The sequence below is a fragment of the Musca autumnalis genome, unplaced genomic scaffold (genome assembly GCF_047663935.1).
Source record: "Musca autumnalis isolate F117 unplaced genomic scaffold, ASM4766393v1 scaffold_1, whole genome shotgun sequence".
Lineage (NCBI taxonomy): Eukaryota > Metazoa > Arthropoda > Insecta > Diptera > Muscidae > Musca > Musca autumnalis.
Window position 1 is genome coordinate 276,570,860 of NW_027411644.1, and position 26,367 is coordinate 276,597,226.

Here is a 26,367-nt window from a genome sequence, read left to right on the forward strand (position 1 = left end):
ATTTGATCGGTTTGAAAGCTGATAACAAAACTTGAGAAAAAATTTTAAAAGAAATTTGACCATGGCGATTTTGACCTTGCAGATGAAGTTTGATGGATTATATGTGTTCACAATTTTTGTTCATTAAGACAAGAGCTACAACTTTGCCTCCGAGATAAATTCAAATTTCCTTACGGTTTGGAAGATATAGTCCTGACTAAATGACCCTTTCTACATCAAAGCCTCAAACCTATGGAGGCATTTCTTCTTCTCATTTTTGGTGTTCTATCACACTGCGGTGTAAGAATATGGTTAATAATTTTCGTGTTGCACAGTGTATTCTATGTTTGGTCTTATATCCATATCTAAAAAATCCCTTAAGGAGTTATTTTGTATCTTGTAGACCCTTTTTGGGGCATTCTGTCTACAGAAGACCTCACACTTAAGGAGTGAGGAAGGAAAGCTTTAGGAAGTATTTTATGTATAGAAATATTTTTGGAAGGTTTTCTATGTAAAGGTATTTTATCGATATAGGGCCACTTCAAAAGTATATACTATACATATAAGACCTTTAAGGAGCTTTTTATCTTTCCTCTTCTAAAAAAGGTATTTTATTTCAAGAAGATCCGTTATGGATGTCTTCTAGAAGAATAGGTCGTCTATCCAAAAAAAAATTATATAAGATACCTTTTTTCAAAATAAATCACCCTTAGGAGGAATCATACCAATGGAGGGAATATTTTATGTATTAAGACTTAGCAAGGAGGTCCCATTGCAAGGTATTTTATGATATATAAGACCCCCTTATTTCGGGCCTTCTAGAAGGTTTTTTTTTCTAAATCAGAACCAAGCTGATGGGCTGCCTGTCGAACTGTCCAAGACCGATGGCGAAGGAGTATGTCTCGGTTAATTAGCGAAATTTGGCAGGAAGAAGGCATACCCAACGATTTGAACCTCAGTTTACTATGTCCCGTGCAGAAAAATGGAGAAAAGACGGTTTGTGCCAATTACAGAGGCATACGTCTCCTATTCATCGGATAATACCAATGCGGTTTTGGACCTGCTAAATCAACAACTGACCAAATTTTCACACTGTGCCAAATAATAGGCAAGACCCATGAAATACAGATCAACACATACCACCTGTTCGTACACTATAAGGCCACCTTCGATAGCCCAATTAGATCAATGGTGTTCCAAGTCATATTTGAGTGTGGCATCCCTGCAAAACTAATACGATTATACAGGATGACATTGTCTGACACAAGATCAACAGTTAAAATAGGAAATAACCTCTTCAAGCCGTTTACCTCAAAACAAGGTTTCAGACAAGATGACAGTCTATCGTGTGACCTATTTAACATCCTACTGGAGAAGGTCATATGAGATGCGAATAGGATCTGTATACAATAAAGAAATAATGTTACTTACCTACGCAGATAACATAGACATAATAGGTCGATCAAGGCGAGCCATAACATCCTCCTTTGGACGTAGTAAATAACTTTATTTACATCGGCACCCTCATAGCTAAAACAAACAACGTCACTTTTAAAGAGTTCTTCTCTAATATTGGCCAACAGATGCTACTTTGGTCTAAGCAAACAGTTTAAATGCAAGACCACATCTCGTTAAACAAACATCACACTCTACCAGATCTGGTACTACCCTTACTAATGTATGGATCCGAAGTATGAGTACTTTTGAAAGCGGATGAGGCAAAACTTGATGTGTTCGATAGAAAGACTCGAATCGAAAGATTTATATGTGTTAACATAGAATACCGGCCTCGAATGAACAACGAGAACCTTCCGACATTGATAAAGTATAACGTGTCGAGTTATAACGGCAGCGTCATGTCAATAAGATGGATAAAGATGCCCTGGCCAGAAACACATAGGAATACGAGCAATTTGACGGTATACGAGTACGTCCCAATGGATGGTCGAAACTCCGATGAAAAGAAGTTGATATCACAAAACTTGAAGAAGCAACGTAGAAAACCACCGCGATTGGGATTCTATTCCTAATTCGGCTTATGGATCACTAGCAAAATGCCCGCTACTTCGTAAGTGGAAAAGGGATAATATACAAATAAACAATATTTAATATGGAGAACACTGAAAATTTTGATGTACTAATACCTATTTGAATTTATATTTAATTTCTTTCAAGTACCGCTTGTACACGTTTTGTTCGAATTTCAAAAAAAAGTCCTCTATACTTCAATAGCGGCCTACATTTTAAATTCCACTCCATGTTTTATTAGAACGGTATGGGTATTTTGAAAATTTTGTCCACATTTTCCAACCGAATTTTGGAATTTGTGATATCAAATGTAGAAAACTATTATTCAGAAGATGTTACCCTATATAACAGTTAATTTTTGAGACATTTTATTTTAGGCTTTTTTTTCTCAGGATCTAAAAACCTTCTAGTAAAACATTAGCCGCATAGATCTACCTTTTCAAATGAACTTACTATGACGTTTAGAATAGACAACAAAGATAAAAACAATTTTGTTGAAAAGGTACGTTTGACTTTTTGATTTCAGTATATTATTTAGAAACCGAATTCGTGTTAGCCTAGAAACAATAGTACATTATTCAGTACAATTTTTAAAATCCAGAACCATAGCTCAAATGTTACAGTTTTAGCTCTACTTGTTCACCCAATGTCAATGGTATTACATGTAAAAACCTTTTATACATTTAAAGGCGGATTTAAATAAACATTCTGATCCAATCTCAACAGTTATCCTCATATCAAATTTCATTTATCGATTCACCCAATACCAGTGCTTCAATATTTAGTATTATCTAATACTTCTAGTACACTTATTGTACGGTCACCTCTAAAAATGAACTGACAAATCGATAATATATCAGAATTTCACTTCTATTCCTTAGCCCAATACCAAATTTAATTATATAATTCCATCTTCATTGCTACGCCCAACTTCAAATTTAATAGCATTTAGTACATTTCGTATTTCTCAATAAATCATCCAGCCCTCAGGCTAATTTTAGAATTTGTATGCATTTAAAAAAATCCGTATCTAACCACCAACACAATCCCTCATACAATAATTCGAAATTCCACCTATATCCCATCATGCAACACCAAACTGATACCAAATTTAATACTTATAGGATATGTAAGTTTCAAAAAGTACTTCCTTTTATCCAAAACTATATCCCAACCGCGATTTAGTATTTTTCGTATACATTAGTACGAATTTCCAAAACTTCCTCTCTACTATCTCCACTCTAAACGTCAACAGCATTACTACGAGTAATACCGAATTTCACAATTTCAGCTCTACCCCTTTACACAATAACAATTTGGACCAAATTCTGTGCCATTTAGTAATTTTCGTACACTTATTGTATATATATCCACAACCAATCCAACCATCCATATCTCAACCCTACACACCAACAGCGTATATAATATACGTATGAAAGTACGAATTTCAATAACTATCTCCAACAGTAATTGCGAATTTCAGGATTCCACCTCTATCCGTCCACCCAAATCTAAATTGTACCAAATTTAGTACCATTTATTACTTTTCGTACCTAGCAGTACGAATTTCCAAAGCTACCTCAATACAACACTCCATAAGTAATCTTAATTATAAATTTCACTATTCCAGCTCTATCTGTACACCCAAATCCAAAATGTACCAAACTTAGTACCATTTAGTACTTTTCGTACCCATAAGTACGAATTTCCGAACGTACCTCAATCCTACACTCCATAAGTAATCACAATTTCAAATTTCAGGATTCCAGCTCTATCCGTCCACCTAAATTTAATTGTACCATATTTAGTACCATTTAGTACTTTCCGAATTTCCAAGGCTAAGTCAATCCAACAGTAATCATAATTCCAAATTTCAGGATCCCAGCTCTATTCGTTCCCCCAAATTTAGTACTTTTCGTACCCATAAGTACGAATTTCAAAAAACTTCCTCAATCCTACACTCCAACAATAACCTTAATTCGAAATTTCAAGATTCCAACTCTATCCGTTCACCCAAATATAAATTGTACCAAATTTAGTACATTTAGTACTTTCCGTACCCATAAGTATGAATTTCCAAAACTACATCAATCCCACACTCGATCAGTAATCTTAATTCCAAATTTCAGGATTCCAACTCTGTCCGTTCACCAGAATATATGTAAATTGTACCAAATTTAGTACATTTTGTACTTTCCGTACCCATAAGTATGAATTTCCAAAACTACCTCAATCATACACTCCATCAGTAACCTTAATTCGAAATTTCAGGATTCCAACTCTATCCGTTCAACTAAATTTAAATTGTACCAAATTTAGTACTTTCCGTACCAATAAGTACGAATTTCCAAGACTAACTCAATCCTACACTCCAAAAGTAATTAAATTCCAGATTTCAGGATTCCAGCTCTATCCGTTCACCCAAATCCAAATTGTACCGAATTTAGTACATTTAGTACTTTCCGTACCCATAAGTACGAATTTCCAAAACTTCCTCAATCCTACACTCCAACAGTAACCTTAATTCGAAATTTTAGGATTCCAACTCTATCCGTTCACCCAAATATAAATTGTACCAAATTAAGTACATTTAGTACTTTCCGTACCCATAAGTATGAATTTCCAAAACTACCACAATCCTACACTCTATCAGTAACCATAGTTCGAAATTTCAGGATTCCAACTCTATCCGTTCAACTAAATTTAAATTGTACCAAATTTAGTACCATTTAGTACTTTCCGTACCCATAAGTACGAATTTCCAAGACTAACCCAATCCTACACTCCAAAAGTAATTAAATTCCAAATTTCAGGATTCCAGCTCTATCCGTTCACCCAAATATAATTTGTACCAAATTTAGTACCGTTTACTACTTTTCGTACCCAAAAGTAAGAATTTCCAAAACTAACTAAATCCTTCACTCCATCAGTAATATTAATTCCAAATTTCAGGTTTCCATGTCTATCTAAATCCAAATTGTACCAAATTTGGTACCATTTAGTACTTTTCGTACACAAAGGTATGAATTTCCAAAACTACCCCCATATCTCAATCGTACACTTCAGCGGTAATCTAAATTCCAAATTTCAGGTTTTTAGCTCTATCCGTTCACCCAAATCCAAATTGTACCAAATTTAGTACCATTTAGTACTACTCGTACACATAAGTACGAACTTCCCAAAATCATTTCCTTATATCAACACCACCTCTCAACCTTGATTCCCATACCAAATATGAAGATTGTAGCTATATCCGCTCAAAATATACAATTGGTACCAAATTTAGTAACTTTTCGTACACTTATAGGTCGAATTTCCAAAAACCCTTTGGTACATCTTTTTAACTCTCCATCAGTTACCTTCATTCCAAATTTCAGAATTCTAGCTCTTCCCGTTTGCCTAATACAAATGGTACCATATTTAGTACCTTTTTGTACTTTTCGTACCCTTATAGGTCGAATTTCCAAAAATCCAGCCTTATCTCACCCCTACACACCGACAGCAACCCACTGTCAAAATTTCAGCTTTCTAGCTTCAGCGGTTTCGTCTGGGCGATGATATACATGTCACTCACTCACTCACTCGCTCACTCAGTCATCACTAAGCTCTTTTATATATATAGATAGATAGATGAACGTAGTCACGAAAATGACAGAAGCGTGGACTGTAGTGGAATTCTGTAACTAATTTTTGAGTTACCGACAAAAATCATTAGAATTAAAATGCGCATAATTTCAGCAATTAGCGATATTTTTCGGTAAGATATCGGACAAAATATAGTATACGAAAAGTTCTACCGATATCAAGAGTGCTGTCAATCTTGATTTGAACTTTTCATTCATAATTATGCGTTTTAAATTTACCGATTTTTATCGGTAACTAAAAAGAGTTAGAGAATCGCACTACAGACTAGAAAGTAACAATTTTCTTGTACATGGAACAATTTTTTTGTTCTTGGAGATCAAGGCAGCAATAACTCGGCTGTTGTTCCACGACATCTTCGGGTGCTTTTCGACTCCACCATCGGGTGTTATTCCACTCCACAATATCATGCTGTTCTACTATTTAGTACCTGTAGCAAGTTTTAGATACTAGCTCGCAGCTTTGGTACAAACGATCAGCGAATCACTGAGTACTCGAACGACCAGAACACTAACACTGGGTGTCGGAACAACTGCAATACAAACACTCAGTTCCCGAACACTTATATACCTAACAATCATAACACAAGAACCAAATAATCGAGTACACGATCATCGAATATTTAGTTCAACTACAAAAGCGAATAATTAATTAATCATCGAATTATCGCTTATCTTCAAATCACCTACATCTGATCAATCCCACGCAGCGGGTTCTCTCGTACCAGTTTGACCCGGAACCCCACAACATCAGCGTTCCGGCCAGCGGCTGGCACCTCAGTCTACATGTATTTGTATTTGTTTCGTTTTTCTGTGTTGGGAGCAGCATATCCCAGAATGCCTGTTCCGGATTCTTTTGGTCCGTGCCGGTACAGAGGAAAACCCAGGACCAAGATATTTTTGCTCGGTTTGTCACATCCGCATCTTCACCCATATACAATCTTCGGTAAGATGCAGTAGATGTCCATTCAAAAGACTACGACAAGGACTATGTTGCTGCATGCTGTGCGAACACAGCCCCCAGTGAGTCGTCGTCAGATAACGAAACTCCCCACCCCCGGTCCCCTCAACAGCAACAGCATTTAACAGCAGCCGTTGTTTTTCCAATGCATCCCAGAAAATGCATCCTTTTTGCAATTTAATTGCAATGGACTCCGAGGTAAGATCGTTGAAATAGTGGAATTTATGAATAAGAAGAAGATCAAGGTCGCAGCGGTGCAGGAAATCAAGCTGAACGACAACTGCAGCTTAAAGCCATCACAACGGTTATAACGTATTAAGGAAGGATCGCACCAGAAGTGGAGTTGAAGGATTAGCAGTCAGGTGTGGTACTACCGAGACAGAGTTGCTGAACGAATACATTCCACCGAGAAATAGCTTTATCTCAGATTACAGGCCTAACATTAGCAAGCCTTTGGAAGGTCATAAACATCAGGTCTTGGGGGACTTTAATGCGCATCATGAGATGTGGCATTCGCGCTGGCTGAGCAGATTGACAGTTCTACGTTTTGCTCGGTCAATGAGGACGCCCCTACAAGAATTAGAGGAGAGTGTCAAAGTTCGCCAGACATAACCATCGTGTCACCTGGTCTGACAAATGACGTTACCTGGCAACCCGTCATTTTCCCTTGGATCAGACTATCTCCCAATAATTGTCTCCATTAGCAGACCACCCTGGAAGTTAACAGGCTGGTCGGCGAACACAAGCGGAACAAGTGGTTAAATCATCTGAAGAGTTGCAACATTGGAGCCGGAATAATTGAATTGTGGGTAGTGGTTAAGTCACTATCGAACCCCGGAAGGAGGGAAGATAGGAACGTTTGGCGATGTTACGTTGACTGACCCGTAGAGGTGCGCAAGTTATTTCAATCCACAGTTTGTCGAGCACCCCGGGAGTGGCAGGGCGAAGAGAAGAGTACTACTTCGCATCAGATCTCTTCTTGCCGAAGATGAACCACCATAGTTTGCAATGGATGATGTTGGGATTGTCATCAGGAACTCTAAATCATCCAAAGTTTTGAACCCTGATGGGATCTCCATGGTAATGCAGAAATAGCTAGATGAGACGGGAGTGGAGTATCTCACAAAAGTTCTCATCCTGTCGCTAGCCACTCTAATTGTACCGAAAGTCTGGAAAATGGGCAGAGTAGTCCCGCTACTGAAGCCAGGCAAGGATGCCAACAAAAGTGAATTGTACAGGCCGATTTCGCTTTTGTCGCCTGTAGCAAAGACCCATGAGGCCATAGTCCTCCCCAGTGTCAGAAATACATAGCTATCTAGTGGCTGATCATCAGCATGGATTCCGCAAGCAGCACAGCACGACAACAGCGCTGCACGCCATCTCCACACATATTTGTCGAGGACTCATCCAGAGATCGCCGTTTGACAGAACAGTAATGGTGGCGCTTGACTTATCAAGGGCCTTTGATACTGTCAGGCACTCCACGCTGTTTGAAGACATAGAGCAAAAAACCCTCCGGCCAAACTTGAAACGTTGGATAATCAATTATATGTGTGGACGCTAGTCGTACGTTGAATTCAGGAACAAGAAGTCCAAAACCCGTAGAGTGAAACAGGGAGTTCCCCAAGGTGGGGTGATATTTCCGGAACTGTTTAAATCGACTTCTCCTGTATTTCACTGCGACAAACTGAAATGTAGGAACAAGGACCTCAAGTCCCTAGCCGGCAGCAATTGGGTTGCAGATAAAAAAACCTTGTTGACAACATATAACGCGATTGGTCGGTCTGTGGTAAGCTATGCGGTGCCAGTTTGGTCCCCGACTTTATGTGATACGCATTGGAAAAAGATTCATTCGCCCTGAGAACAGCAACAAGGTGCCTCCTCAAGTCTTCAGTGGACCATCTACATGAGGAGGCAAAGATTCGTCCAGTAAAGCAACACAATGAGATGCTGTCGTTACAGTACTTGCTAGGATGTTACCGTGAGAGCCATCCCAATCACCATCTGGTGGGTAGGCCCACGATCCACGAATATTCACGATCTAGAGGCAGAGGTCCAACGATACAAGAGAGAACCCCTGGATCAACAGGCATATCAAGCAGGCTTAAATAACATTCGCACAGACGCAGTTGCTAAGGCCATAAGGAAATATAGTGTGAATAAAGTCCTCGGAGTACATCCCCCATTTATCGCAGTTGAGAAGCGTCAGCTGCCACTACAAATCAGAGTAGTTTTGGCTCAACTACGCTCAGGATATTGCAGTCGCTTAAATTCCTATTGGGCAAGTATCGATAGCACCGTGCAAAAACATCTGTCCAGTATGCGGCATGGGCCCGCACAACACGCAGCCCTGCCAAACCTACTCATCTAACTCCAGTAGATCTGTGCTTACATCCCATCGAAGCAGTCACTTTCCTGGAACTGGAGATAGACCCAGAGCCAGATTGAGCAGAAGAACAAACATACAATAATAAACACAACAACAACCTACATCTGAAACCATAATCATCAAGTTCACGATTACTCACGAATTGCGTACATGCAATAACAAAACATCGTATCAGTGTAATATACGCATCGTCTACACCCAATACTCCCAGAACATCCCAGTAGTTGCATCAGTCGCTTATTTGTTATGAAGCATGTAATTACTCCGAACATCTAAAATACGAACACTGAGTTCTAGAGCATCCACGAACACTGAGTTCCCGAGCAAATACAAAACGAACACCGCAACATCGACTTCCCGATCATCTTCATGTCGCCTACATCCGACCATACGAGCTCCCCGTCAACTACAAAAGCGAACAATGAATCATCGAGTTTCCGATTATCTTCTAATCACCTAAATCCGAACATCGAGCATTGACTTACTAATCGTCTACAAATCATCCCAATCATCTATACATTTTCTATATCCCGATAACGAATTATTGAATTCCCGGTCATATACGAATCATTTGAAACACCGAATCAATGAGTTCCCGAGCAACCACAAAACGAGCACCGAATCATCGACTTGCGAACCTCATCTTCATGGCGCCTACATCCGAACATGCAGTTCCCGATCGACTACAAAAGCGAATAATTAATCATTGAATTTCTTACCATCTTTTAATCGCCTACATCCGAAAATCGAGGCATCGAGTCACTTAGTTTCAGAACACCTATAGCACGAGCACCGTAACATCGACTTCCCGATTATGTTCAAGTTGCCGTCATCCACAAATAATTAATCATAGAATTCTTCTAATCACCCATATCCGAATACCGAGGCATCGAATTCCTTGGTATCGTATGTATGAAAACGTCTGTTGTAGGGTGCCGTATGAACAATGGAAACAAGTAGATGTATATTGCTTATACGTCCGATTCACCTGTTATTAGCTACATATGCTGATATGGATGAAATACATAAGTATGTAACGAATATAAACACGTATTGTGACCCACGTCCACACAACGTCATGAGTTTAAAACAGGTATCAGCACTCCCTTTACTCGCGAGCAAGAAATGACTGTTTCTCTATTTATACTCACACAATCCAACCCATTGAGAAACCGAGCATTAGTACAATGACAGGCCCTAAAGTATGGAATAGAAAAAATATGATGTCCATACCTGGTTTATACCCTACACCACATTGTGGAGTGGGTATAATAAGTTTGTTTTGCCCAAAATGCATGTTACTTCGTGAAATATTCGTTCCAGACCTCCCTTTTGATATACCGATGCTGGAGGATCTGGAAGTATCACTTTATCAAACTTTTGCTATCAAATATTGGTATCAAATATGGGCGGCGGTATTGAATAAATACCAACTAGCCAAAGTGAGGTTATGACAACAATTAATCGGCTGAAGAATAATTAGGCAGCAGGAGCTGATGGGCTGTCAGATGTCGACCGTTGGCGATATGTTTATAAGAAGTACGCATTAGTGTCACCGTGAAGCAAGTATATGCACAGCCGTCTTGTATGCAGAATGTCTACAAGTGGTGTCTTAAGACACTGCTCGGACTTGGCGATACAAGTTAAGTTCCATATTATTGTGCTAATATGGCAATGTCTACACGAACAAGTACAAAAGTATTAGTCGGCTATAACCTCAGCACGTGTGAATTGTAACTTTCATATATTGACAATACGAATCGTATCGAATCTACTACCGGCTAAGCAAATTTTGTGGCCCTTTTTGGAAGTATGAACTTGTTGACAAAAAATATATTTTGTTTGAACCTCAAAAGTGTTGCGGATGATGGACCGACCGACATAGATTTTGAAAGTGGATCTTATTTTGGAAGTCATTTGAAAGATATTTTGCCCACCAGTCATTTCAGTTGGTCAGCGTATTTTAGACCAACATGTCAGGAAGTATTGACTTTCCCACGAAAAACATAATATCGCTTAAACAGTAGCATAAAAAGAAGCATCGGTATAATTTTAAAAAGGATCTTCGAACAGATCCTAAATTGCACTTCAAACAAAATGTAGAACTTTTGTAGGGGAGGTACCATAAGGACCATTTCTGAAGTATTGGTACATTTGGATAAAATTTTAGGAGATCCAAAGTTTGGAGATGCTCCGTTTAACAGATATAGCGCATACAATTTTAGTGGAATTTTTTTAAATTTACCTGAAGGTACCGGAAGTTGCGTCCACCTTCGAACTTAAACCAAGATGGACAAAATATTACAAAGGCCAAATTTCACATCGAATCGGCTAATCCGTTCGATAGTTATTGTGCGCTCCAGCCACTGCATATGGTGCCATAGAAGTTTTTTACAGCTTTCGGTCTATTTTCTCAAGAAGTATGTTCTTACCCCTGAAAAAAACGTGTACCATCGTAATGGAGAGCGAATGCATCTTGTTACAACAAAGATGAAAGCGATTCGTGAGCAGACCTTTAACGGCATTTTCCCAAAATTTTGTGAAGGAGGTTCCCGAAGGAGTTTACATATATATTCAAACCTGATATATGTCCCGTAGAAATATTACTATGTGCAAAGTACGGACCAAGTCGCTTACTGCCTTCGTGCGCAACTTTTTAGTGAAAAGTTTTCAACTTTTGTGGGGGAGGTACCTGAAGGAGTGGATTGATATGGCTCATCTTCGAACTTAAACTATTTTTGGACAAAATATTACAAAGGCAAATTTTGAACCGAATCGGCAGATCCGTTCTAGAGTTATTTTACGCTTTTTTGATGAAACTTGTTCCGTCGCATATGGGGCAGTGAATACAAGTTGATACAAGAAAAATCAAAGCGATTCGAGAGCAGGTCCTAAACTAAACTTTTCCGAAATTTTGTGTTAGAGGTACCCGAAGGAGTGGACCGATAGAGTATATATCTCATCTATGTCTGATAGACATTTCACGATGGTCAAAGTATGGACACAATCGGTTCCTAGCTTCAAGAGTTATCGTGCGCACAAATTTTCCGAACATTTTCCAACTTTTGTGGGGGTGGTACCGAAAGGGGTGGACCAATATAACCCATCTTCGAACTTAAACTAAGTTTGGACAAAAATATGACGAAAGCCAAATTTTGGACCGAATCGGTTGATCCGTTCGAGAGTTATCGTGCGCTCCGGCCAGACGGAAGGACATGGCAAAATCAACACAGTTTGCCCGTATGAAGGTTTATATACCCTCGTGAGCATAAATGCTGAGGGTATAAAAACTCGTATTTTTACCGATTTAATTTCAATAAATGTGCCACCGTGGTGTAATGGTATGCACACCCGCCTTGCACGCTAAAGGTCGTGGGTTCGATTCCCCGGCCAGTCAACATCAAACACTTTTCAACGGTGGCAAAATACCCCTCAGTAATGTTGGCGACATTTTCTGAGTATTTCAGCATTGTACAACTTCTCTACAAGTGGTGTCTTAGACACGCCGTTCGGACTCGGCGATAAACAGTAGGTCCCATATCATTGAGCTAATATGAATCGGGGTGCACTCATTGATATGAGAGAAGTCTCCCCTGTCCCGCCTGGGATGTTTGTGGAACAATTATTATATATTATAAATGTTAAAAAATTTTAAACGGGCGGATTTGGGAGGGTGCGATAGTATATATGATCTGAAAGAGAGCACTCGCGTCTTTCTGCGAATACGAAAATTTCTTCCATATTGTTCCCAAAAAGTTCAATAGTTCAAACTGATTACAATCATAAAAACGATTTCTGAAAAATCGATTTCTGAACCACTGTGCAACGTCGAATGATCTTCGAGGTGTACAGCTGATATAGTAAAACGTATTGAGGTATAACGCTTGCGTTGGCTGGGTCTTGTCAATAGGATATATAAAAATGCCCCGCTAGAAAGACATAGAAATGCGAGCAAATTGATGGTATAAGACCCAAGGGAAGGCCTTGGGACCCTGAACACAATGATAAATAGTTTTCCGTGGGAAGTCCATACTTCCCGAGATATGGGTCTTGACTTTTCGGCAATTTCGTACTTTAACACCATTTGTTTCTTTATGGTCACCTCTCGGATCGGACTGAAATTCTTACCATAGGTAGCCCTTGGGACCCTGAAAACAAGGATATATAGCTTTCCGGGGGAAGTCCATACTTCCCGGGATGTGGGTCTTGACATTCGGAAATTTCGTACTTTAACACCATAAGCTTGTCACGGTGTGCCTTAACCAAATTTAAATGGAAGGTGCTTACACCTGGGAATTTTTTGCAGATTCTGAAACTACAATGCTCATAGATAAGAAATATCAAGAAACAAAAAAATCGCCGGAGGGATTTTCAAATAAATCGCGTTCTTTAGTTTTTCACGATTTTGCTTGGAAACCGCGAGTCCTATGTAAATGGGCCTATAGAAAATGTTGTAGCAGTAAAAATTCTCCACAAGATTGACCTTTACCACATTTTCGTGGGTTTTACCGTTTTTGATATATAGAAGTTCAAATTGAGACAATGCACTGAGTGTATCGCCTCCTTATAAAACAATACCAGGCTTAGTGCGCCTTAACTAACTTTTGATGAAAACCGCTTACACATGGGAAGATTTCGCGGATTCTGAAAGAGCAATGTTCATAGATAAGAAAAATAAAACAGCAGAAAAAATCGCCGGAGGGATTTTTAAATTAATCAAAATTCACAATTTTAGGGTTTTTTTAGGTTTTGCACGATTTTGCTTGGAAACCGCAAGTCGTATCGAAATGAGTCTAAAGAAAATGTTGTAGCTGTGAAAACTCTCTACAAGTCTGACATTTAGTTTTTTTTGGTAGGTTTTACCATTTTTGAGATATAGAGGTTTAGTTCAAATGTTTAGGTTTTTATCTTAGGTCTTCAAGATTTTGCTTGGAAACCGCAAGTCATATCAAAATGGGACTAAAGAAAATGTTGAAGATGTGAAAATTCTCTACAAGACTGGATGATTTAATTTTTCCTATGTTGTACCATTTTCAAGATATATAAGTTTAATTTGGGAAATTCCAGTAATGACATTGTTTTATAAAGAGGCGATACAGTCAGTGCATTGTCTCAATTTGAACTTCTATATCTCAAAAACGGTAAAACGTACGAAAACATCATACAGATCAATCTTGTGGAGAATTTTCACAAAAACAACATTCTCTTTAGGCCCATTTACATGGGGCTAGCGGTTTCCAAGCTGAATCGTGAAAACCTAAAGAAACCATAAAAAAGGTAAACTTAAATCGCGATTCATTTTAAAATCCCTCCGGCGATTTTTTTTGTTTCTTGATATTTCTCATCTATGAGCATTGTAGTTTCAGAATCAGCAAAAACTTCCGAGGTGTAAGCACCTTCCATTTAAATTTGGTTAATGCACACCGTGTTGTTTATTGACACCTCTCGGATCGAACTGAAAGTTTTAGTATATGTAGCCCTTGGGACCCTGAACACAATGATATATAGTTTTCCGGGGGAAGTCCATACTTCCCGAGATGTGGGTCTTGACATTTCGGCAATTTCGTACTTTAGCACCATTAGTTTGTTTATGGGCACCTCTCAGATGGGGCTGAAATTCTCACCTTGGGACCCTGAAAACAACGATATATAGTTTTCCGGGGGAAGTCCATACTTCCCGAGATATGGGTCTTGACATTCGGAAATTTCGTACTTTAACACCATTTGTTTGTTGTTGGTCACCTCTCGGATCGGACTGAAATTCTTACCATAGGTAGCCCTTGGTACCCTGAAAACAACGATATATAGCTTTCCGGGGGAAGTCTATACTTCCCGAGATATGGGTCTTGACATTTCGGCAATTTCGTACTTTAACACCATTAGTTTGTTTATGGTCACCTCTCAGATGGGGCTGAAATTCTTACCTTGGGACCCTGAAAACAACGATATATAGTTTTCCGGGGGAAGTCCATACTTCCCGAGATATGGGTCTTGACATTCGGAAATTTCGTACTTTAACACCATTAGGTTGTTTATGGGCACCTCTCGGATCGGGCTGCAATTTTTACCATAGGTAGCCCTTGGGACCCTAAACACAATGAAATATAGTTTTCCGGGGGAAGTCCATACTTCCCGCGATATGGGTCTTGACATTTCGTAAATTTCGTACTTTAACACCATTAGGTTGGATGGGACTGAAATTCTTACCATAGGTAGCCCTTGGGACCCTGAAAACAACGATATATAGTTTTCCGGGGGGAATTCCATACTTCCCGAGATATGGGTCTTGACATTTCGGCAATTTCGTACTATAACACCATTAGGTTGTTTATGGGTACCTCTCAGATCGAGCTGAAGTTCTTACCATAGGTAGCCCTTGGAACCCTGAAAACAATGATATATAGTTTTCTGAGGGGAAGTCCATACTTCCCGAGATATGGGTCTTGACATTCGGAAATTTCTAAGTTTAACACCATTGGAACCCTGAAAACAACGATATATAGCTTTCTGGGGGGAAGTCCATACTTCCCGAGATATGGGTCTTGACATTTCGGAAATTTCGTACTTAAACACCATTAGGTTGTTTATGGGCACCTCTCAGATCGGGTTGAAATATTTACCATAGGCAGACCTTGGAACGCTGAAAACAACGATATATAGCTTTCTGGGGGTAAGTCCATACTTCCTGAGATATGGGTCTTGACGTTCGGAAATTTCGTACTTTAACGCCATTAGGTTGTTTATGGGTACCTCTCAGATCGGACTGAAATTCTTACCATAGGTAGCCCTTGGGACCATGAACACAATGATATATAGTTTTCCGGGGGGAAGTCCATACTTCCCGAGATATGGGTTCTGACATTTCTGAAATTTCGTACTTTAACACCATTAGGTTGCTTATGGGCAACTCTCAGATCGGGCTGAAATTCCTTTTTTCCTTTTTAGAGATTCCTGGCGATTAGAATAATTTTCCAGACTTGGTGTATTCTGAGACCTATGTATATTAAAATTTTATGACGAACAATTTTGTAGAATATTTTGATTTGATACGATCAGATTTTAAAGGAGATTTTGAACGATTTTCGAAAAAAGGGCCGAAAAGACCATTTTAATGAACAGCATGAGGGTTAAAATTTTTAACTCTTATCTTTAAAGTTGCCAAAGACACTATATGTCTAAAATGTACGAATTCCAAGATATCTTAAATCGAATATTTCGGAAAAATAAGAAATGGGCGGAACTTTACCCGCCTACTTTGGTTACTTTCCGATGTCAAGGTGAAAAACGCCGATCGTGCATCGCTCATATTTTTAGCCCTACTTTCATAATCTACTCAGGTTTTTCCATCATTTTGAAAAAAATTGAATTTTGTTGCACAGTGTCATAACAAAAAAGTGTCAACATAATAAATAAGTGTTCTTAAGTAGCCGGCCGGGGATTTAAGATTTTCTCCTATGGACAGGCGCAAAAGTGGGCTACGCGATCAAAACTTTCTTTTAAATTGTAAGTGTTATAAAGTAGCCGGCCTTCGTCCGGGGATTAAAGACATTCTCCTATGGACACGTGTAAAAATAGGTCGCGTGCACAAAAGTACTCTCAATAAGCTTTAAAACGATACCCGTGTTGCACACGTTAGAATTGTAAAATGTCAAGACAAATATCTGGGGATGTATGGACTTCCCCGCGGAAAATTATATATCGTTGTGTTCAGGGTACAAAGGGCTATCTACTGTGAAAATTTTAGCCCGATCCGAAAGGTGCCCACAAGCAACCTAAAGGTGTTAAAGTACGAAATGTCCTAAATGTCAACACCCATAACTCGGGAAGAATGGATGATTTTATTATTTTGCATATAATTTAGCATAATAAATACATTAAATTCATGTAACGGCCCTAATTGACTCACATATCGGATCTTAATTAATTCAAACATGTTTCCAAATTTATTTTTTAAAAAAGCTTAAAAACTTCCATTTTGTGTATCTTTGCTAAATCACACAAATTAAGAGAAGAGAAAACCAAAAAACCCATTGACTGCAATTTCGAGTACCCACAATTTGCAAGTATCTAGTATACAATAATAGTAACCTACAACTACAACAATGCAAATAACAAAAACAAAACACAACACAATGCGAATATATTACGACACACTACATACATATATACATACATACATACGATACGATATACAGAGCCGACCGGGGAGAATTGCTAAAACGACAATAACATGCAGCTCCAAGGAATGTAATGCAGAATAGAAGAATATTTAGAGTGTAGCAATGCACTTTTTTCGGGGGAATACCCATACAGACATACAGACGCATCACATACCAGCCAACAACCAACAAAAAAGGCTATTGACCTCATCGGCATCGTCGTCGTCGGCATATGTATGTGAAGGGGGCCAAAGAAATGCACCAAATATTTTTTTGAAATTTTTGGGGAAACCGAAAACATAAAGAGTTAACATCAAAAATTATTACCTGGAGATGAAAATGAGTCTCTATACGTATCCGTTGAGATGATGATATTTGTGATGATGGTTGTTGGTAGAAGGAAGAAAATTTACTTTGGTGATGATTTCGAAACGATTAATCCATGATGATGTTGAGGTTATTACTTTGTATAAGGTTAGTTTTGGGATTTCACTTTTGTTGTAATTTTTGTTTATATTTTTTCTGTATTTTTTCCACAAATGATCAATGATTTAGGTCAATACGATTATTAATAACTTTTTTTTGAAAATGAATTGTGGGATTAAAGACAATTATGAGCCTCGTTGTTATATTTCGGTGGTCAATAAACGCATTGCTTCTTTGTTTTATTATTTTATTTTAACTTTTTTAGAAACCCGAATAGTTTAACTGTTGTTTGTTGTTTTATTTAGCACTTATTTTTATTTTTTTAATATTTCGTGTAATTTTTCTTGTCTTCCGTTTTTTTTCCTTTTTTGTTACTTATAAAGCCATTACATTTTGATTTCTATTCATCTTTTTTCTGTTGGTTTATCTGTGGGAAATAAAAATAGGAAATTATTTTTCGTTCGAGCGTAGTAAGAAGATTTTATGTCACCAATAGCTTGGATAAATTGATGGAAGTATCCATCGATTTTTTCGCTTCTTTTTCTTGTCTTTTCGGGCGACTGGTGCTATTATTCTGGCTCGAATAACGTCTTCTTATAACACTTTTCTTGTGTAAATCATTTTTTCTGGCTTTACTTTTTCCACATTGTTTCGTCGTCGTCTCGTTGCTACAAAAATATTTTGTCATTTCACTTTACACACACATTCGGTAGAGGCGACAATGATGACAACGTTAGCCAGCGAGCGATGAGAGTGATGATTATGAAGTGAAAAAAATACACACAGGAACTTTGAAGGATGATACACTCACTAATGGGCCACTGAAATCTTTAACAATAATATATTCATATATTCCAAAGGGAAATGTTTATTGTTCCTTTTGTTGTAACATTATTTTTCCATCCACCCGAGTATTTTAAATAATTTTAAACATTTTTTTTTCTATTTGCAAAAGGGATATCATCAACTCAACCCAACCATTATTGTTCCTTTGATAAACTAACCGAAAAAGCAGGCCAACAGTGACAAAACAGCAAAATTTGTTGCTGGCAATGCCTTATCATCGCAGAATTGTTGTCTGTTTTCCGCTTTTCTTTTTGTCTGATTTACACTCAACGAGAGGAAGTGAGACAACTCCACTTTGTTTGAGTTTGAAGAATTTCAGTATAATAAAATATCCCGTTTTCTTATTGCAATTGTTTTGCAGTGAGTACAACGGTTTTTTTGTTTCTCTTGTTCTCTCTCGTGGTCCCGTTTTTTGTGCTCTCCCACATTTACTCCATAACCAGTGATGACAATTTAGTGTTTTTTAATGCTAATTACGGTGATTTTTTTGTTTATGCATTTTGTGACCTACACCACTAAATGTTATGGAGGGAACGGAGGGTAAAAGTCCATATTGTTTACATAAGGTGCTTCGTATAGTTTTCCATATGGAAATAATAATATGGAAAACTATACATAAGTCCACACAACTGGCACAACTTTTTACCCTATCATTGTATAGTGAAATGTTTAAAATCAGGACAAAGACATAAATACAACTAAGACTAGACAAAATGCATGCAACAAAAAAATGTTTACGAAACTTTGTATAGAAACATTACCCTTAACAGGTTGCAGTTAATTCAAAATCGCAACCAAGGAGGAACATTTCATGTAATGGTATCAGAAACGAAATTTATGAATTCAAGGATCTATTCAAGAATAATTCTATGTCAATTGGATCGGTAAATTCGGTTAAATACGTAAAAATGTATGAAAGACAAAAATGTTATATCACCATATCGTGATATAACATTATGTTAAATTCAAAAGCCATTCACTGAAGAATGATAGCAAAAAAATGTCTTATCTTGTTGTATTTATGTCTTTGATCAGGATCATCATGTCATACATACAAGCTTTGTTCCTTTAATGTTTTAATAGAAAAAGTAGCAAAAGAGAGAACTGCCAAAATTGCTCTCACGTAACAAGTTTTGCACAAAAGTAAAGGAACGGAAAAATAGTAGATCTAAAAATATGCATGTCTGCTTACTCGATAATTTGTAATAATTATTACAAATGTTTCGAGTTTTGACAGTTGTATAAAGGAAAAGTTGCTGAAAAAAGTGTTTCAGCAACATTTAGTAAGTACTAACGCCTCCAAACAATAGAATGCTAAGTCGACTTAGCATGTTTTCAAGTTCTTTACATTTTTATATTTAACGTCCTTGAACTTAAATTCTGTCAAATTTTGGTAATGATCGGACAATCCGAACAGAATTTATAAACAAATATTTACTTAGCATAGTACTGAAGGTCAAAGAAATTTCCAAACTTTTAGAGCTTGTCCTGCAAAACTCGCTTTTCAGAATTAGCAAACTATAATTTGGAGGTGTCGAACGTCCTTTAACTTAAATTCTGTCTAATTTTGGTAATGATCGGTCAATCCGAACAGAAGTTATAAACAAATATTGACTTAGCATAGTACTGAAGTACAAAAAAATTTCCAAACTTTGAGAGCTTCTCCTGCAAAACTCACTTTTTAGACTTAGCATACTATTATTTAGAGGTGTCGATATATGACTGCTTAAAAAAATAACAACAAACAAAATAAATTTCACTGTTTTATTTCACTGGTTTAAATTTTTTATTTAAATTTATTTTATTTTGCGCGTATTTTCTTTTGCCGTAATTGTGAAATAAATATCAAATAAGCAGTTTGGCACATTTTAAACTTTTTACACAATTTGTCAAGCAGAAAGTAGTAAACGAAAAAGCCATTTTGGCATGCTCTCTCTTAAATTTTGCTTCAAGTTTTACTACTTTTTGGGGTTAAGGAACGCTTTCCGAGTTAAAAATGGTAAAACTGGTAACGCTTTAAAAACTTAAACGAACAAAGCTACAGGGAACAAAAAATATTCAGATTTTAGTGGGTCAGAAGTCTGAAATAGCTTATCCGATTTTCATGGTGTCAGGGTAGAAAATGTTGACAATAAAATTGTTATTTTACAAAAGCCAAAAATCATATAGCTGTGTCTTTTTACGTTATAATTAGTAATAATTATTACTCATGTTGCAGATTTTGACAGTTGCATAAACGAAAAGTTGCTGAAAAAAATTTTTCAACAACATTTAGTAAGTAAAAAGACACACCAAATTTGTAATAATTATTACAAATGTTTCTAAAACTGACAGTTGTATAAAGAAAAAGTTGCTGAAAAATGTGTTTCAGCAACATTTAGCAAGTACGAGGACAAACCTATTGTTTATGTTCCCTTACAAAAAACGTTGCAAAGACATAGAACTGTAAAGACTGGAAAAGATGCATAATGCACAAATGTTTATGAAACAAAGTATATAAACATTTTACCAACAACAGGGGTATGTTAACGATAAAAAGCGCAATTCGCCTTATACAAATTGTAGGAAATCAAAAAGTTAGACTCAGGATTGTATTCCATAACAGTTTCCCGTTCATTGAATATGAACTTGGCGGTTAAAAACGCCTGAAATGGTTAACTACTTAACAGAATGTTGTTATGATATCGTAACAACAGAGGTTAACTCCATCTATTGACAAGTGTTAACAATTGAGTTTTCCAATCTTAATGTATTTAAATCTTTGAAAGTTGTAACAATTTCAAAAATTTAGATTTCAGCAACATATTGAAACATAAAAATAGGAAAAATACAATTTTAACATTTCTCAATAAATGGATTTAATATGTTGTATCGAAACAACGTATTGGCGATGGAAAAGATTAATGAAATTTAGTCTGAAGCTTACCACGAAAAGAAGCATGAGTACGTCGAAAGTCAGCGGGTTGCTAAATGCTCCAATTGTTTACTAACAAAAGTTAGTTGCGGGAACCATTATTACGAAGGAGAATGAAATAATGGGCCTGTTTCACTATGTCGAAAGAAAATTATTGCGAACGAAAAATACCTAAACTTACTTACGAAAAATACCTAGACTTTGTGTTTGCTTTAAATCAACTATAAAATTTAAAAATCATACACGAGTTTAGTTGTTTTTCTTTCGTTTTCATTTTCGTTCGACATAGTGAAACATATAATCATTTCGTGGGAGGAACTAAAATGAAATTAAAGGTACTGATACACTGATGAAGTGTGAAAGACACCTCTTACAGGGCTTGCAGAATAGTTATTTCAAATGGAATTCTCGAATGAAATGTTTAAAATTCGAACTAAATGTTTCGTATTACATCTGGAAAAGGTGCAGTTCTCACTATATGAGACTTGCAATCAATCAAAACACTCCCAAGGTTATTCTAGCTGTGATCCTTGATTTTCAATTCTTGGACCACTTGGTTCAGTTCTAAACCTTTTTGACAGTTTTGTGACTTAAAAGAGTCAGGATCGTGGGAGTTTTCACACACTTGGCGCAATGGGAAGAATCTTTGAAAATGCAGTTACATATACAAAATTTTTAATGTCCAATGCGGATGATATGATCATTGCAGTTCAAAATTCTACATTCCTCAAAATGTTCTCAAAGCTGAAGCTACTGTCACAAATGTATATTTAAACGGAATCTATCAAAAACCGAGGTTTGCTGTTTTCACCTTAATCACTTCGAAGCAGACAGATAATTATCTGACAACGTACTCGTCCGTAATCTTAACCAGACTTATTCTTCAGACAGCATCAAGATAAAGCAGCGAAATATATCTAGTCAAGTAACGGCATAAACAAGAAGCTCGTAAGCATCCGCCAGCTGCTTACGAACGTTTGCTTTAGCCACTGAGAATGGTGCCCCGACGTGGCTAAATATCCCTCACGTAAAATGTATCGACCTTAATTCAACGAGTGAAGATGGGGGATTACCTTTTCTATTGCACCAGTCTGTTCAGTGTAGACCTATCTCGCTTGAGTCTGGCTCTAATAATCCGTACATGGAATGTATTGGGGTAGCAACCAGGTGTATAACTGCCGAGATAGATTTGATGAACGTATATATCCCGCCGAAAAAAGTTGTTTTCCTGGTTATAGGCCCAATATTAGCTCTCTTTTGAATGATCCTCGGAAAAGACCAGAGGGGTATAGTGCTAGCAAAGCAGGGACCTAATTACGACATTCGATTCGATCGAGAATTTGCTCGTGAATGAAAAAATCGAACTATGAAAACCTATGTGTTCTCCAAAGAACATTAAGAAGGTAGATGGTAACAAATTTGTTAATTTTACAGCAAAAACTAAAAAACAAAGTTATTAACGAAAAAATGTAAATATTTGTTGAAATCGTTGAATAAAACTTTGGGTAATAATTTCGGAATTAAGTTGTGCTAGAAAACTGTACGAAATTATTTATTTTTGTAAAACTTTTAGTAAATGTACAGTTGGTGGCGCGAATAGGTTTTCATAGTTTGATTTTTTTTCGTTCTCGAGCAAATACTCGATCGAATCGAATGTCGTAATTAGGCCCCAGATTGATAGCTCTACGTTTTTCACGGTCAATGAGGACGCCTCTACCAGATTTAGCGGTGAGTGTCACAGTTCCCCAGACATAACCGTCGATCATCAGGTCTAACAAATTACGTCAACTGGCAACCCGTCATTGCTCTTGAGTCAGACCATCTCCCCATAATTGTCTCCATCCGCCGCACTTTCACCAAGCTAATTGGCTTAGTTTCAGAGAGTTCACTAATCACCGCTTCAGAGATCTGCCCAACCCTTCTGGTGTTCGGGTGGCAGAAAGGATGATCCGAAATATCATCACTGCTGCAGCCGCTCGTGAGACAAAAGCAGAGGTGACGGATTTAGCAAATGAGAGTGATATACGTAGTCGTGCCAACCCCCCGAGTCAGGGAGCTGACACTAAAAGTTAACAGCTTGGTCGGTGAGCATAAGTGGAACAAGTTGTTAAATAATCTGAAGAAATGCAAAATTGGAGCCGGGATAAGTTAATGAAGGAAAATAGGAAAGAAGGAAAATAGGACCTCAGTCACGTTTGGCGATGTTACGCTGACTGCTGCGAAGATGTGCGCTGGGCGAAGAAAAGTGTACTACGTCGCATTAGATCTCCCCTTGCCGAGGAGGAACCAACACAACTTACAATGGATGATTTTGCAAATGCCATAAGGAACGCTAAACCATCCAAAGCGTTGTGCCCTGATCGAATCTACATGTTATTGCTGGAGTCGAGTGTCTCACCAAAGTTCTCAACCGGTTTATAGCCACCAACATCTTTCCCGAAGTCCGAAAAATGGCAGGGTTGCCCCGCTTCTGAAGCCAGACAAAGATGCAGACCGATTTCGCTGCTGTCGCCTGTAGCAAATACCGTTGAGCTTTGGTCCTCACCTGCATCCGAAATAGCTATCCAGTTACCGATCATCAGCATTGGTTCCGTAAGCAGCACAGCACAGCAACAAGTCGAGGACTCTACCAGAGTAAATCGTGTTATAGAACAGTGATGGTGATGCTTTTGATACTGTCAAGCACTCTACGATATTTGAGGACATTGAATAGACTACCCCCGGCCATGTTTAAAACGCTAAACATGTGTCGTACGTGGAATTCAGAAGAAGTCCCAGCCCCGTGGAGTGAAACAGGGGGATCCCCAAGGTGGGGTGATATCTCGGGAACTTTTTACCCTCTGCCTCTCCTGTAGTCCACCCACATCGTAACGTATGCGAACGATTTTAGCATCAGCGAAAGCCTGTTGTCATTTGTGAAAGCCTTAGCTCCTTTTTGACTGATCTTATTATCTTCTTCCACGTGAGGAATATGCAAATATCCCCCACTAAATTAACGGCGACTCTGTTCATCACATGGACTGCAGAGGTGAGCACTGAGTTTTATGTCATGGTCGATGGTAGCAGAATTCCAACCGCCAACTACCCCAAGATCCTAGGTGTTACATTCGACAGCATTTTCATGTTGTCCGAGCATGCCACAGCTATATTGCCTAGCCGGCAGGACATGTTCCTACCTCTCACTTCGGGTGCTGATAAAGAAACCTTGTTGACCACTGTCTTGTAAGTCGGTCTTTGGTAAGCCAGTGTGGCCAGTAAGTGCAAAGGGGTGGAAAAATATTCAAATCTGTCAAAATGCCGCCCTGATAACTCCAACAGTGGGCCATCTGCATGAGGAAAAAATATGCTTCGGCAACGGCAACAAAATGACATGCTCCCGTTGCAGTACTTCCTTGGATGTTACCGTGACAGTCAACGCAATCATCGTATAGTGGATAGGTCTCCCTCACCCAGGAATGTCAGGAGGGATCTCCATGATCTAGAAAGAGAGGTCAAACGTTACAAGAGCGAACGCCTAGATCAGCACACCTGTCAAGTAAGTTTGAATAGCATTCACACAGATGCAGTCGGAAAAGTCATAAACAGCTATCATGTGAATGCGGTCTTCGGAGATAATCCCCGCATCTATCGCAGCTGAGTAGCTTCACACTATGTCGCGAGTTCATATAAACGGTGGCCAAAAATAGAATGATTTGGCGTAGGTGGATGAATTTTGCTACAAGTACTTAGTGTTGGCTGACAATGTCAAGGCCATATAACGGTACTTCCCTATTTTCGATATTTTAGCTAAATTTATCGACCAAATTGGCTGCATTTTGAGGTGCAGGGTTCCCAGTTGACAAAAAAAAAACTTTCCCAATAAAAATTTTGGCATAGGTCCACGTGTTGATATATACCCCATATAATAGTACCTCCCGATTTTCGGTATTTTGAAGATTTTACCTAAATTTCTCGACCAAATTGTCTGAATTGTTGCACTGAGAGTTCCCACAGGACAAAGAACTTTTCTGCTAAATATTATGGGAATATGTCCACGTTTTGATATAGCCCTCATAAAACGGTACCGCCCAATTTTCGGCATTTTGAAGGTTTTACCCACATTATACAACCGAAGTAGCTGATATTTGGTATTTAGTCATCGACAGGGCTGTGAATTATTCCTACAGATAATTGTTGGTATTGGCCCACGTTTTGATATTGCCCCCATGGAACGGTACCGCCCGATTTTCGGTATTTTGAAGGATTTAGCCATATTGTCCATCCGAAATGACTGACATTTGCTGTTCAGTCCTCATATTTTTTGTGGGCTTATTGAATACATCGAAATTTTGTCTTTAAATAAAAGAACTTTCCTTAAAAAACTTTTTTGACCGATGAATGTTCAAAAACGGCCAATTTTTTGTTAAACATCGAAATTTCGATTTTGACTCTCACCATTTTAATTAATTTATTAGTTTTTAAATATTTTTAATATTCCCTCGATTAAAAGCAATATTATTAGGTACCTTATTAGCCCACAAAAAGTGTAGTTTTGGCTCAACTACGCTCGGGATGGTGCAGCCATCTAAATTCCTATAGGACAAAGATCGATTACGAATATATGCCCCGATCTACCTAAATATCCTCCACGCAAAACGTATGGACCTAAATTCAAGAATAGCATAAATCTTATATCAGGTACACTTAAGGTCACCCCAACTGATTGCTTACCAATGTATGTTAGCTTGTTTGTCACCGTAGGAACTTTTTACAACTTCCCGGTCATTATGTCACGAAATACGAACTTGCTCATAAAAAATATCTTTTTAAAGATGATAAAATTGCAAAGCTACCCTCGAACAGGCCTTTCATTGCACTTTATCAGACATTTTGCACTTTTACGATGGTGGTACCCCTAGGAAGGTCTCAAATGTAGCCCATCTTCGAACTTGATTTACATACAAATGTTCAATATCGATTAATGTTTCAACATTTAGTAAGGAAGGATGAAAAAATTTATATCGCTGTAATCAAGGATACATTCT

At 38.0% G+C, this 26,367-nt stretch overlaps 1 protein-coding gene across 3 annotated transcripts in view; it reads right to left on the reverse strand.

Annotated features, from left to right (window-relative positions):
* The window catches only part of RhoGAP100F (Rho GTPase activating protein at 100F), a 137,802-nt gene that overhangs the window by 109,312 nt on the left and 2,123 nt on the right, over nt 1–26,367 (reverse strand). For 2 of the 3 annotated variants that reach the window (XM_073961249.1, XM_073961250.1), the window contains exon 2: nt 17,485–18,010. The exons of the other annotated variant lie outside the window; for it this stretch is intronic. The gene's annotated coding sequence lies outside the window, so the exon portion shown is untranslated. The remainder of the gene's footprint in view (nt 1–17,484; nt 18,011–26,367) is intronic. 3 annotated transcript variants of the gene reach the window in all.